Below are 13,272 nucleotides of genomic sequence, written 5' to 3' on the forward strand. Positions count from 1 at the left end.
CCCCCCCCACTAGCTATTTATGGAACACTCATTATATGCCAATCTTATGCTAGTCAGTATGGCTCTAAAATTTAATCAAAGAAGGTCTTTGCTTCCAAGTAGCTTACAGTTTAACAGGAAAGATGCTCAAGGAAATGCAAAGAACCTGGGGTGTCCGCATGCTAACAATATTTGATGACAGAATGGATACAGGTTCGTTTTGTTATTAACCTGTTCAGAGTGGCTGAGAACTGAAGTTGTGTGTTTATCAGAGTTAGTCAGCTGACACCCATCTCTTATTTAATATTATTGGGTAATTCTTTTTTCCCATTTTATAGATGAGAAAACCAGTTGAGGCAGATGTAACTTTCCTGAGGTCAAAAGAATGTCCCCTTTCCACCAGTCACCCTTTCTGATGCTCAGCTTCCCAAGGCTGTGGTGTGAACTCCACATTTCCCAGCATGTGACTCCTGAGCATGTGAGGTTAAGACTTGTTAGGAAACGACTTTGCTGATCTGGTTTAAAGAAGGGTAAACAGGCTTCTTTATCTGGGGCTCCTCACAGTCTTAAAATACTTATTAATGAGGACTCTTTGTCTCAATATAACAGAACTCTAGGGAGTTGTGTGGTCAAAAAAATAAGAATTTACTATAAAGAGAGAATAGCTTTTGGTGGTATGGCCATTTTGACAATAGTAATTCTGCCTATTCAAGAACAAGGGAGATCTTTCCATCTTCTAAGGTCTTTAATTTCTTTCTTTAGTGTTCTGTAGTTTTCGTTGTAGAGGTCTTTCACCTCTTTTGTTAGGTTGATTCCCAAGAATTTTAGTTTTTTGAGGCTATTGTAAATAGGGAAGTTTTTCTCATTTCCCTTTCAGAGGATTTGCCACTGATATACAGAAATGCCTTTGATTTATGGGTGTTGATTTTGTATCCTGCTACTTTGCTGAATTATTTACTAGTTCTAGAAATTTTCTGGTGGAATTTTTTTTGAGTCTTTTAGGTATAGAATCATATCGTCAGCAAATAGTGCTAATTTGAGTTCTTTTCCCATCCATGTCCCTTTAATTTCTTTCATCTGTCTAATCACTCTGGCCAGTGTTTCAAGAACTATGTTAAATAGAAGTGGTGAAAGAGGGCATCCCTGTCTTGTTCCAGTTTTTAGAGGAAATGCCTTCAATTTTTCTCCATTTAGAATGATGTTGGCCTGGGGCTTAGCATAGATAGCTTTTCAATGTTGAGAGATGTTCCTGTTATCCTTAGTTTTTCTAGTGTTTTGAACAGGATGGGGTGCTGTATTTTGTCGAATGCTTTTTCTGCATCTATTGAGATGATCATATGGTTCTTATCTTTAAATCTATTGATGTGATGAATTATATTTATTGATTTCCGTATGTTGAACCAACTTTGCATTCCTGGGATGAACTCCACTTGATCATGGTGCACTAACTTTTTAGTATGTTTTTGTATTCAATTTGCCAGAATTTTATTCTTAAGGGATGCTAGGGGCAGGGTTTGGAAGGGAGTATCTGGTCCATCTTGGGTCACATTTTTCATGGTCTAACATCATCACCCTGATGTGGCACAGAGAGGTCTGCAGACGTGGAGGCACGTAGTTTAGGAAAGAGAGATGGGTACCTGCACATTGTCTGTTTCAGTGTGCTCGTGAGCGTAGGTGAATCCCTGGGAAAGGGCTAACTTAACTCATATTTCTATATATTTTTTTCTTTTTTTAGCCATGGAAGCTTCTTTTCTCTTGTGCCCATTCAGACAGCTTGGGTATGAGCGTCTCTCACACAGGAAAGGCAGGTGAGTGCAAAGCTGGAGCAGGTGGTGACGTGGCTTCAGGGTAACCCAGGGCCTATGCAGATGGGGGAGGATGTTCAGAGAGAGGAGATGAGGTGGGGGTTACACACCTGCCTGCACTGACTCTAGATGCCAGCAAGTGAGTGGGAGTCTCAGGAGGCCCCTCCACCACCAACAACATACTCACAGGTGTGTAAAGGTCTGCACCTCAAAGGAGCTGAGAATAGGAACCCTGAGGTCCTGGGTCCTCCAGAAATAAGACATCTCCTCTCTGCAGTTCTGTCAAATGTCTGTATCATCTTTCCTACTGAGTTTTCATTTAAAATTTGCAACCACCTGCATATCTCATATTCTGCCACCATGTAGGAACTTGGGCAAGGAACTTTGTAAAAATATGGATTTCTGGGCCCCAGCTCAGGGACTCTAATTCTGTAGTTCTGGGAATGGAGTCCAGAAATCTGCTTGTGAATGAGTCCCCCATGTCAGCACTGGCAGTGAATTATGATCAGGTGGCCCTGTAGACTTCACTTATGGAATATGGACTTCATTCATGTAGTCTAAAACCACATGGGTCCCCTGGCCTCCAAACCAGAGGCACATTCACTAATAACAGCTCACGTTTAAATGCTCCATCCCCAGAACTCTGGATGCACTGTCTCTGGGTTGGAGGCCAGCAATCTGAATTTCTATAGTCTCCTAGGTGACTTTTACTCATATTTGGTATCAGTGTCTCTGGGATTGTGGCTACTCCTAGTGTCAGAGGAAATTTAACTCTGGACAGTCCTGCATTAGAATGTGTATGCATGGTGAGTGTCACTGGGGAAGGAAGCTGTGTTGGCAGAGAGGGATGAAATGCAGGGAATTATTTATTATCAGGATGGTTGGCGTAAGGCTAATTCTGTGTGTCAACTTATCTGGGCTAAGAGACACCCAGAGTAGCTGATAAAACTTTTTTTTTTTTTTTTTTTTTTTTGTGTGTGTGTGTGTGTGTGTGTGTGAGAGAGAGAGAGAGAGAGAGAGAGAGAGAGTATTTCTGGAAAAGATTAGCATTTGGATCTGAGGATTGAGTAAGAAAGATCCACCCTCACCAAAGTTGGGCGGGGGCATCATCCAATCCATTCAGGTTCTTGCCTGGATAAAAAGACAAGGAACATTTCTCTCTCTTTTCTTGAGCTGGGACATCTATTTTCTCCTGCTTTTGAGTGCCTGAGCTCCTGGTTCTTGGGCCATTGGATTACAGGTCTTCCACCACTAGTTCCCCTGGTTCTCAGGTCTTTGGCCTTGGACTGAGCTATATCACTGGATTCCTAGTTCCCCAGTTTGCTGACTGCAGATGGTAGGACTTCCGTAATTCTAGGAGCCAGTTCTCATATTAAATCACCTCCTATATATCCTTGTTATTTCTGTTTCTCTGGAGAACCCTATCTCGAAACTAATAAAGTGATTTGAGGAAGAGGAATGAAGCAGCAGTTATCGGAGGGACCCTGGTGCACTGAGCCATTGCAGTCCCATCCTGAGCGCTTCCTCCGGTGGGGGAGATGGAAAGAGTTGTTAGGTGTCACCTTAAGGCAAGCTCCATGAGGAGGTGTGGTCCAGACTTGCATGGCATGACCTGCAGCCTGAGGCCAGCTACCAAGGGCTCCATGTAGAACTGGAGGAAAAAACACTTGGAAATGTAGAGCAGTTTCATGTTGCTATGGCGTCCACGCATCAGGTCAGTGGGCTGGGCTCATTGCACAGGGAATTGACCAATTTGGGAATTGCTGAATTCTGTTTTAGTGGCTGGGTTGCACGTGGCATGAGTTATGTGCTTGCCACGTGCAGTAGGGACATACGGGCCCTTCATCACAGGTGACCAGGTGGCTTTAGGGACTGCACGATTGTCAGAGACTGGGTTAAGTCTGTTTATCCCAATGAACTATTGGGAGAGTTAGAATTGGGTGTGATAGAAGACTTTGTTTGTTTTCATTTGTTAGGAGTAAGGATTGATGATTAATTGAATTCTTTTTTTTTTAAAGAGAGAGAGAGAGAGAATTTTTAATATTTATTTTTTTTAGTTTTTTTTCGGCAGACACAACATCTTTGTTTGTATGTGGTGCTGAGGATCGAACCCGGGCCGCACGCATGCAAGACGGGCGCGCTACCGCTTGAGCCACATCCCCAGCCTTAATTGAATTCTTGTTGTAGGTTGTAAAACTGGGGTTTGGTGTGTTGGTTCCTGTAGTATTTTGAAAGCTGAATTAATGTTAACTATTTCTATGTAAAAATAGGATGTTTGTTTGCTCCTAAAAATTCAGGACAGGTAGGTGTGGAGCAGCCAGCGGTCTCAGAGAGCCCACAACATCAGGCAATCCTGTGCCATGCTCCTACTTGCCCAGGACTGCCTCAAGCTAAGCAGTGGCTGCCCCTCGAGACAGCGTCTAAGCCCCTCGATTTGCCTCTCTTACCCCCTGTTGACTCCCACTATGGCCTGTCACACTAGTTTACACTGCCAGTCTTACTTCCTGAGGCTTTTTGACATGACTAATTTAGGTCAATTCAGTTTAATTTATTAAAACATTTTGAGTCAGGCATCTGTTAGGTGCATAATATGGGGTGGTGGTGATTATTATTTTAAAACAGGGTATTTATTATGGTCTGTGGATTCCACAAACAAGTTTTTGACATAGTTTCTCTTGCAAAGAGTGTGCGGCTTCATCTGGAGGAAGGCTGTAGACATGGAGGCAGCAGGAGTCCCAAGCAAGAAGATAATGTGGTTAGAACAAAAGTTACTTCAGAGAAAGGAGCAATTGCCTGTACACATTTTTTATCCTTGTATGACAACACACATGTTCAAAGCCTTTTATACAGTGGTTGCTTTGATGAGTCCTGGGGAGATAGACAGGGCTGACATTAGTCCTCCTTTACCAAGGAAAATACTGAGGCCAAGCAGTGACCTGACCAGGTTCCCCGGGATGGAGCGGAAGCCAGATCTGTGCATTCCAATCCTGTGATCTTTCAGCCCATACACGGAGAACCTTCAGAAGGACAAGCCAGGTGTCTGGAAGTAGATTCTACCACAGGCAAAGAGAGCCATGTGGTCTAGAGACTGTGGTTGAATGATGATTTCAATATGGAAGAATCATGCTGCCAAGAATCATTCATCAAAGAGTGAAGCAGTTCAGGAATGGACGCACCCAAATGGTGTCATCACCTACGGAATGAGTTCTCGTTTTTCAATGCGGGCACGCCTTGGTTGAGAAGTTTGAGAGAAGCCATTTGTCCTGGCCCATTTCCTGCCATGCGAGGTAGTACCTGATTGGGCTCGCAGGAGACACCCCAGGTTCCTAAACCTCAGCATCGTGGGTGGAGTTGAGGCAGTTAATACTGAGCACCCAAGAAGATGCAGCAGGACTGTGTGTGGGAACTCATCACCAGCCTGTGGCATCCCACGGAGGAAAGAGAAGACAAGCTCAGGAAAAGTATGTTCTCAAGGTATTTCTTCCAGTTTAGGGACAGAAATCGGTAGTCACAATGCCAGAACCTGAATGGAAAGGCCCAGTGGAAATATGTCATGCCTTACGTTCCTACTACAAGTACCAACATGTATCAAATCTCAATTCAATTTCAGATAAATCCATTGAATATGGTGTTATTATCCCCATCATCCAGACAAGGAAAAATGAACCTTCCCCAAAGTGTTAAATATCTTGTACAAAGATAGACACCAGGATGTGAATAACAAGTTATTTGATTCCAAAGTCCATATTTTCCATTTACCAGGATGGTGGTTCAGGAACACGTCCCTTGAACCCTTCTCCATGGCACTCAGGAGAAACTTGGCAGGAGAGGTGAGTGTGTAAAGCATTGACCATGAAATAGACATGCATCGCATGCAGCAGATCACAACAATCAGATTGCAACACAAATTCCCTCTTTACATCTGTAGCCCGTATGTTTGTGTTTGAAATGGACTGGAAAATTTGAAGATGAGCCTGAAAGGAAATAATTACAAGTTATCTGAATAAAATCTGTAACAAATTACCTGTAAAACTATAACTATCCAAACAGGATGACATTCACTTTATAAGTTCACGACTCCCTTTCTTTAAAGTTTGCTAAGAAGAGAGCAAAGTAATTATAGTCTCCTTCTGATGGATTAAACATGACATATATGCTAATATGAAAGTAACTCTTGTCCTTTGTTACGCCAAAGTCTGGTGTATAGTAATTTACGAGGTAGTAGATAGAATCATTTGGAACTGCCAGTCTGGACTTCTCTATGATAAGAATAAAATCTTCGGTCTCCTTGCTTCAGCTGAAAGTTCACCCCCCCTCCCTGTATTTTAGCTTCCGTAGAGATGTGGAATGATGTTGTAGCCCTTAGCTCTGGGTTTTTTTTCCTCCTGTACATGGGAAAACACATGTTACTGCAATTGGTTCCGCAAGAAACCTCACCTGTTAAGATTTACTTTAAAGCAATTATGTAGTTAGTAGTCTGTCAGAAGGAGTGTTTTTCCCTCTCTGAATAAAATGATAAGTTAGACACGACTTGGGGAAAAAAACATAAAATTTAAAACATCAATAAATATGCCACATGTCAAGTCGAAAGGAGAGACTGTTCAATTTAAGGCAGCAATTATTTGAAAAATAGGTCACTACCACATCCATCAAAATTTGCCTGTATTTTGAGAAGACTACAGTCACTAATGTAGCAATTATTTTAAAAATTTATGAAAGTAAAAGGGTAAGAACAAAATATAATAACAACAGCATGTGTAATAACATGTTATTATTAGTAATACTTTGCACAGATCAACTAGGTTAATTCTGATTACTATGTGAGATAGATACTCTATGGAAATCCCCCTTTTTGCGGGGTGCTGGGGAATTGAACTCAGGGGCACTCAACCACTGAGCCACATCCCCAGCCCTATTTTGTATTTTATTTAGAGACAGGGTCTCACTGAGTTGCTTAGTGCCTTCCTTTTGCTGAGGCTGGCTTTGAATTTGCAGTCCTCCTGCCTCAGCCTCCAGAATTGCTGGGATTACAGGTGTGCACCACCACGCCCAAATTGGAGCCCATTTTATAGATGTGGGAAGAGCAGCCCAGAGAGATCAAGAAACTTCCCAAGGTTACACAATTATGAAGTTCTAGATATCAAATTATTTTCAGATCATGAAGTTGGAATATTTTATGGAAGGAAATAGTCCAATTCTTGGTTAAAGAATGTATTTTCTTTTTTTAATTTTTTTTATTAGTTACACATGACAGTACAATGAAAGAATGTATTTTCATCAGAAAAGTGTCAAAGTAACCCTTGTCTTATATCCCTGGCTTACCCAGCAACAGGATGGGCTATGGGCCTTCACTCTTTCTCTGGCTTTGGTAATCTTCATGAACCTAGAGATACCTATGGATTGCAAAGAACAGAGAAAGGAATAATGGACCAGTGGCTGGGTTGTCTACTCAGGCTCTGGTCTGGCCTGGTCCCTGGAGGTTTTCTGCTAAGCTGCATCTCTCTAGAACCTCATTCTACCTGTTTTTTTTGGATCCTGGGCTCCCCCTTGCCAGTTCTGCATAATTTGTACACATGGTGTTGTCTGGGGAGACAGGGTGACTCATTGCACCAAACACACCAAGAAGACATTCTGGGTGCTGAGTCTGCCACTTCCTCTGGGTAATTTTGAAAACATTGTTTTCAGGGCTGTTGTGCTTCAGTTTGCTAATCTGCAAATTGGGGATATTCAAGGTGTGTGTGAAAAATCATATGATTGAATATGTTAAGCAATGGGTGCCTGGCACATGGTCGTTTCCTCTCCTTCCCTTCTTCCTCCCTCTGTCTGTTCCTTTCATTCTTTCTTATTTTTTTTTTAAGGCGAGACCTCAGAATCTGTGATAGTCAGTTTCCATTACTGTATGCCATTCAGGAGGTTTCAGTGTGTGATCGGCTGCCCCACTTCTTCTGGGCCTGTGGAGAGGCAGAACATCATGGTGGTAGTATGTGGCGAAGCAAAGCCACCTCACTTCAGGGACTGAACATAAAAAAAAGAGAAGGAGGAAGGAGTGGGTCTCCCATTCCCCTTCAGGGACACACCCCCAGTGGTCTGAAACCTTCCACTGAGCCCTGCTTCCCAGGGGACCAAGCCTTTAGTACACGGGCCTTGGAAGGACGTTCCAGACCCAAGGTATAACACAACCTTATAAAGAAGCAAGGAACTGATTGTTGACCTCCCTTCATTTTTATCATCTGTCATTTAAAACTGTGCATATTGAATAATCAGAGTTCCTAGAGGTCAGTTTGTGTTATTCCAAGATCCAAGTGTGGCTACAATGAGTTTTCTTTGTTAGATAGTTGAAGAACAAATTGATTTAACATATATACATGAAGCATGTCCAACGAGGAAACAGACCAATGGGATTTTCCCTTTTGGAACCCATAATGTGTTCCAGAAGAGAGGCAGACAGGTACCAGGTTGGGCTTCAGCCATTGGCTGCTAGAGGAGAGGCTGGCCCGAGGGTAGGGGTACCAGAGGGAGGTTCCACGGAGGCATTCCATGGGTGTCTTCAATCCTCTGCCCCCTCGTTTCTTCCTCCCCATGTACCTGGAGGCTGAAGCTCAGTGTGGACCGTCCTCCTTTGGTCAACCCTGAAGTGTCTCTGTCCCCGGCATCCCCAACACTTGGTGTGACTGGCACCTTCAGGGTCTGTGAGGGCAGAAAGCCGAGTGAATGCAGAAGAATTTCCCAGAAAGCATGAAACAACACCTGAGTTAAAAAAGAATCATTAGTGAGAAATTAATTAAGTCCCCAAAGTTGACAGTGCAAAATGACACTGACGTCTGGAGATGCCAGAGGGCTGAGAGCTTGGGGACAACTTTAAGCTGGAGGGGAAAGGCCATGTTCTCAGCCCTGCCCCTCAGCAGATCAGGCCAGACGGTCATCCTACAGTCATCCCCCTGTGTGTTGCGGCTGGGCTTCTGAGAGAGGGGGTTCCTTTCTGCCACCATCTTTCTTTGCTTCTCTATTCTCCTCCTTCTTGCCTGAGTTTTGGGGTTCACAAAAATACTCAGGCCCTCTTAATATTATAAGCTTCCTGGCCTTTACTTTCTACTTGCTAAGTTACACAATTGCTGGCATCCACTATTAGGGCTGAGGAAACCATAGGAGTCACCACTCTTATCTATGTGATGACAGCCCTGCACCATGGGGATCAGAGAAGTGAAGCCATTTGTCCATGGGTGACACAGTTGGGAGGCTGGCATTTGAAGTTCTATATTCATTTATTTATTCAACAAGTGTGAAATAAAAACAGTGGTGCCCCAGGTACTAGGTGAGAGAGAGACAAAGATAAGTCTGCCTCAGTGGTCACAGGCTCATGGGGAAGGTGGACAATTGGTTGGTACATTCATCCTTCAGTGTTGAGGACCCTATGAAGATGCCAAAATTTGTAGATTCTTAAGTCTCTTACATAGAGTCAGATTTTATTTTCATAGAATCTATGCACATTCTTCTATAGACTTGAATGCCTCTCTAGAAGGAGCAAGGTTTCCAATGAATTCTCACAAAATGTCTTTTGCCTTTAATAAATTCTCACATGGGGGAAAAGAATTTCCCCAGGTGTACATCCAGACCCCATGGGGCTCTTTCCAGTTTCGTTCCCTCAATTCATGCTGCTTGGACCAGAATACGTTCTGCCCACAAATAGCACCAGTTCCTCCTAGAGAATTGCACAAATCTGAGCCAACTGCTTTCCCTACTTGTGGCTATCAATTTCCTTTTTAAATTTTTCAGTTTTTTAAATTGGTTTCCCTGCCATGGTAAGTTCTCTCTCTCATTCTGTTCTCCTATTCCTCCATTCCTCCGCCAATGTAATCACTTGAGGGCTTAGAAATCAAGTACCCTGGGGGCCAGACCTCAGGGCTGCAAAAGGGAGGAGTCTTGAGAAGGTAGACGTGGTCACCTTGGCCACCCCTGGAGTCTGAGTGGGTAGACAATGTCTTTGGTGCCTCCTCTGCACCCGTGAGCTCCCTCAGCCTTGCCCTTCTGCTTTCATTCTCAGGACTTGTGGGGGCTGTGCGGGGTGGTCCTGTCTGCAGAAGGCCTTGGGGAGGGGTGACCTTGGCACACTTCTTGTGCCCAGGTACCTGCAGGCCAGGTAGAGAGCTTCAGGGATATCCGTATTTCAGTCTTACCCTCTTCCTGCCTCCTGTACAGCTAGGATGGGTGCTTTGGGCAGGCCAGCCTTCTAGAGCTCAGAACAGGGCACAGGGATGGTGAGATGTGGATCTGGGGACAGACGGACGCTATCCCCTATCCCCAACATTCACACGTATTAAATACTGACTGCCGTGGCAGGAAGGCCCTGGGAGGTGAGGTTTAGAGCCTCCACCTTCCAGACAGACACCTTGGCCTCCTTGGAGCGGGTGAGTGTAGGCCAAGCCCACGCTCTCCGCCAAGCCTTCTGGCTCCTAGCCCAGAGGATGCCCCACGATTGCCCCACAGCTGCCTCCCCGAAACATTTCCGACACTCATCCGTCATAACAAGCTCCCTGCACCGACTTGCTTTCCCCAACGCGTGATTTCTTATTGCCAAGTATAATTAACATGATACATGGACTTAGGGCCGAGCTAACAAGCACATATTAATTTTGAAAAGTCAGGTTCTTTCGCTGGAAATGAGTTGCTGATGAACACCTACCACAGGAGTTTAAAAGTGCAGGAAAGGGAGTGGGTAATTATGGGCTGGTACAGCCCGCAGGTCTGCGTTTCTGCCCCCTGGAAACGCCCTGACATTGAGTGATGGCTCCCCGCCTCTGGGGGGAGGTGGTGATGCTCAGGGTCACCCCAGTGCCGCCTCCCCCAGGCCCAGTCTCCCCCTCCCAGCCTGTGTGGTTATCTCCCATCAGAACCCGAATCTCGAGCTGTTCTTTGCCTAATTGCTTCCCCTGCTCTGGATATTTATACCTACCCTCCCCTCACCCCTCAAAACTCATCCTTCTAGGGACATAGGTCAGTAGGCAACCCTGGGCAACCCTGGGCAAATGGTGGCCAGCGAAACAAACAAAGATACTCAGACCCTTGTCTACCCTTCATTCAGGGGTCCCCGACAGTTGGAATTTCCTGTAGAACTCTGGTTTCATGAGCCAGATGTGTGGGTCCATTCCCCTTCCTAGCTCCTCTCCCTCCCACGTGGGAGAGGAAGCTTCCCCACACCTTTCTGTACCAGGGTTCGGCACAAGGAAGAAAAACTTTTCCATCACTATTCTGTGTTGGCTTGGGGGTGGCTGTTTTGTTGTGGGGACCCCTTCTGTCTAAGGGCCCCCTCTTTTGTATGGGAAAGCCCACAGCAATCAGGACTGCATTAGAAACTGGTTCCGGTACCCTCTTGCCTTTTTTAGGTAAGTGTGAGTCTTTGCCTGAGGAGCCCGGTTGGAACCCTGCTCAGGTCCCTTTTGGCTAGCTGAAGCTTGACAAGACACTCCTCTTCCTAACCCCTGGTGGTCTCTTGGGCAACGCCGGGGAATGATGATCCTTGTTCCACAGGGGGCGGTGTGACGGATGCTTAGCACGTGCCAAGAGCTTGGCATAGCACCCACCACTGCAAGGGCCGAGGTAGGGTTGGTTTCCTTACGGACTTTACCCACCCCCACGACTGTTACCACCCCCTGTCTCTGTGCTTCTAAACACTCTGCCAGCTGCTGGGACCATCCTAATGTCTGTGTTTCTTGGGAGATGTGAGGAAACCACCACCTACCTCTGTTTAAAAGCTCATTTTGTGGTTTCCTTGGTTAATTCTAGAACACGGATGTTTCTCTTGCCCACCTCTGTTCTCTTTACTTCATTCCCCATCCTTTCTCACTTCCCCCGGCCCTCTTTACAGACCATTCTCCCTGATGGACCTTGGAGGCCTTGGGGGGGGGGTCTTGCTTTAGTACCTGTGTCTTTTCAGTAATGCCCTTTATGTTGACAGGGGTCTCCTGGCCGACTTCCTGTTGGGCTTCTTCTCTACTGGAGTGGTCTCAGACTCACCTCTTCTCCCATCCACCTCCCAAAACCATTCTGCACCTCCTGCCTGAGGAGGCCAGATTTGATGATTGATTCTCGACTCTTTGCAGTCATGATTTCCTTCTGGGTTCTGCGTGGGAATTCTTTATTTTGTAACCCAAGCTAACTCCTTCCCTATTTCTTCTAGCTCCTGCTCTAACTACAGAACTGCGATGCTACTCACAGTCTGGGAATCCCTCCGTCCGGTGTCTTCCCACGCAATCCCTTGGCTGCTTCATCTTAATCTTCCAAGAGCTTTGAAGCCTTGCTCCTCTGTCTGGTCCTGTGTCAAGGCCTCTGTCCTTTGGTGGCATCTCCATTAGAGTTGGGTTCAAGTTCAAAGGCATTCTCAAGCCTGTCAAGCAGGGACTTGAGCACATTTTCTCCAAACTGAACATCCTTGAATGATTGATAATGACACCCAAGCTGAAGCTTGAGGGTCACCTCCCTCAGAGTGATCCCTGGGCAGGAGAGGGGTGCTGAGGATTCACTGGCACTTTGACTCTGTCTCTTAAGATTCCGAGGCACAGGGGGATGTTAATTTTTATTCCACTTTCCATCGTTGCCTTGGTTCTGAGGATGCATGGGATTTGAATATGACCAATAATTCTTTTAACTCCCTTGCTTTCATAGCTATCAGATGGAAACTTTTGTTCTTTTATTAAATGAGGCTGGATGTCACCCAGAGGACTACTGTGCTGCATAGTGGAGCCTTCTGTCCTGGATTCATCTTGTGTTGGTTGACTCCTTCTCCCTCCTCTGACCCAGTTTTGACAGGGGCAATCCCGGGAAAGGCAGCTCTCCAGGTTGGCTCCCAAATCCAACAGCTACTAAGTTGATGCAGAAAGCATCTTGAGTCTTACGTCAAATTTGGAAGGAGGTTCTGATAAAGCCTCTGAGAGACTGCATTTTAGGCAAACTGAATGTAATCAATTATTTTGAAAAAAAATAAAAGAAAAAAGAAGCACACTGAGTTTACAGCAGTTTTCTTTGTAGACTACGTGGCGCGGGTTTTTGCATTCCTGTGTCTTAAACGCACAAGACTGTCTGCATCATCTTTGTTCCTTTTGAATAGCTCATGTCTCATCTCCCAACTGAGGGAATGACAGCATTGTGGTTATTCCAAAGCCCTGTTACCTGCCCCTTTGCTGTTGTGCAGGGAGCATCAATGGGCTTGAGACAGCCTCAGGTGTTTCTCCCTGACAACACCAGGGCCACTCACACAGAGAAAAGAAAAGGGAGACTGGGCGTGGTGGTGCACACCTGTAATCCCAGCAGCTTGGGAGGCTGAGGCAGGAGGATTGTGAGTTCAAAGCCAGCCTCAGCAGAAGGGAGGCACTAAGCCATTCAGGGAGATCCTGTCTCTAAATAAAATACAAAATAGGGCTGGGAGTGTGGCTCAGTGGTTGAGTGCCCCTGAGTTCAATTCCTAGAACAAAAAAGAAAAAAAAAAGAGAGAGAG

The sequence above is a fragment of the Marmota marmota genome, unplaced genomic scaffold, assembly GCF_001458135.2.
Source record: "Marmota marmota marmota unplaced genomic scaffold, marMar, whole genome shotgun sequence".
NCBI classification, from domain to species: Eukaryota; Metazoa; Chordata; class Mammalia; order Rodentia; family Sciuridae; genus Marmota; species Marmota marmota.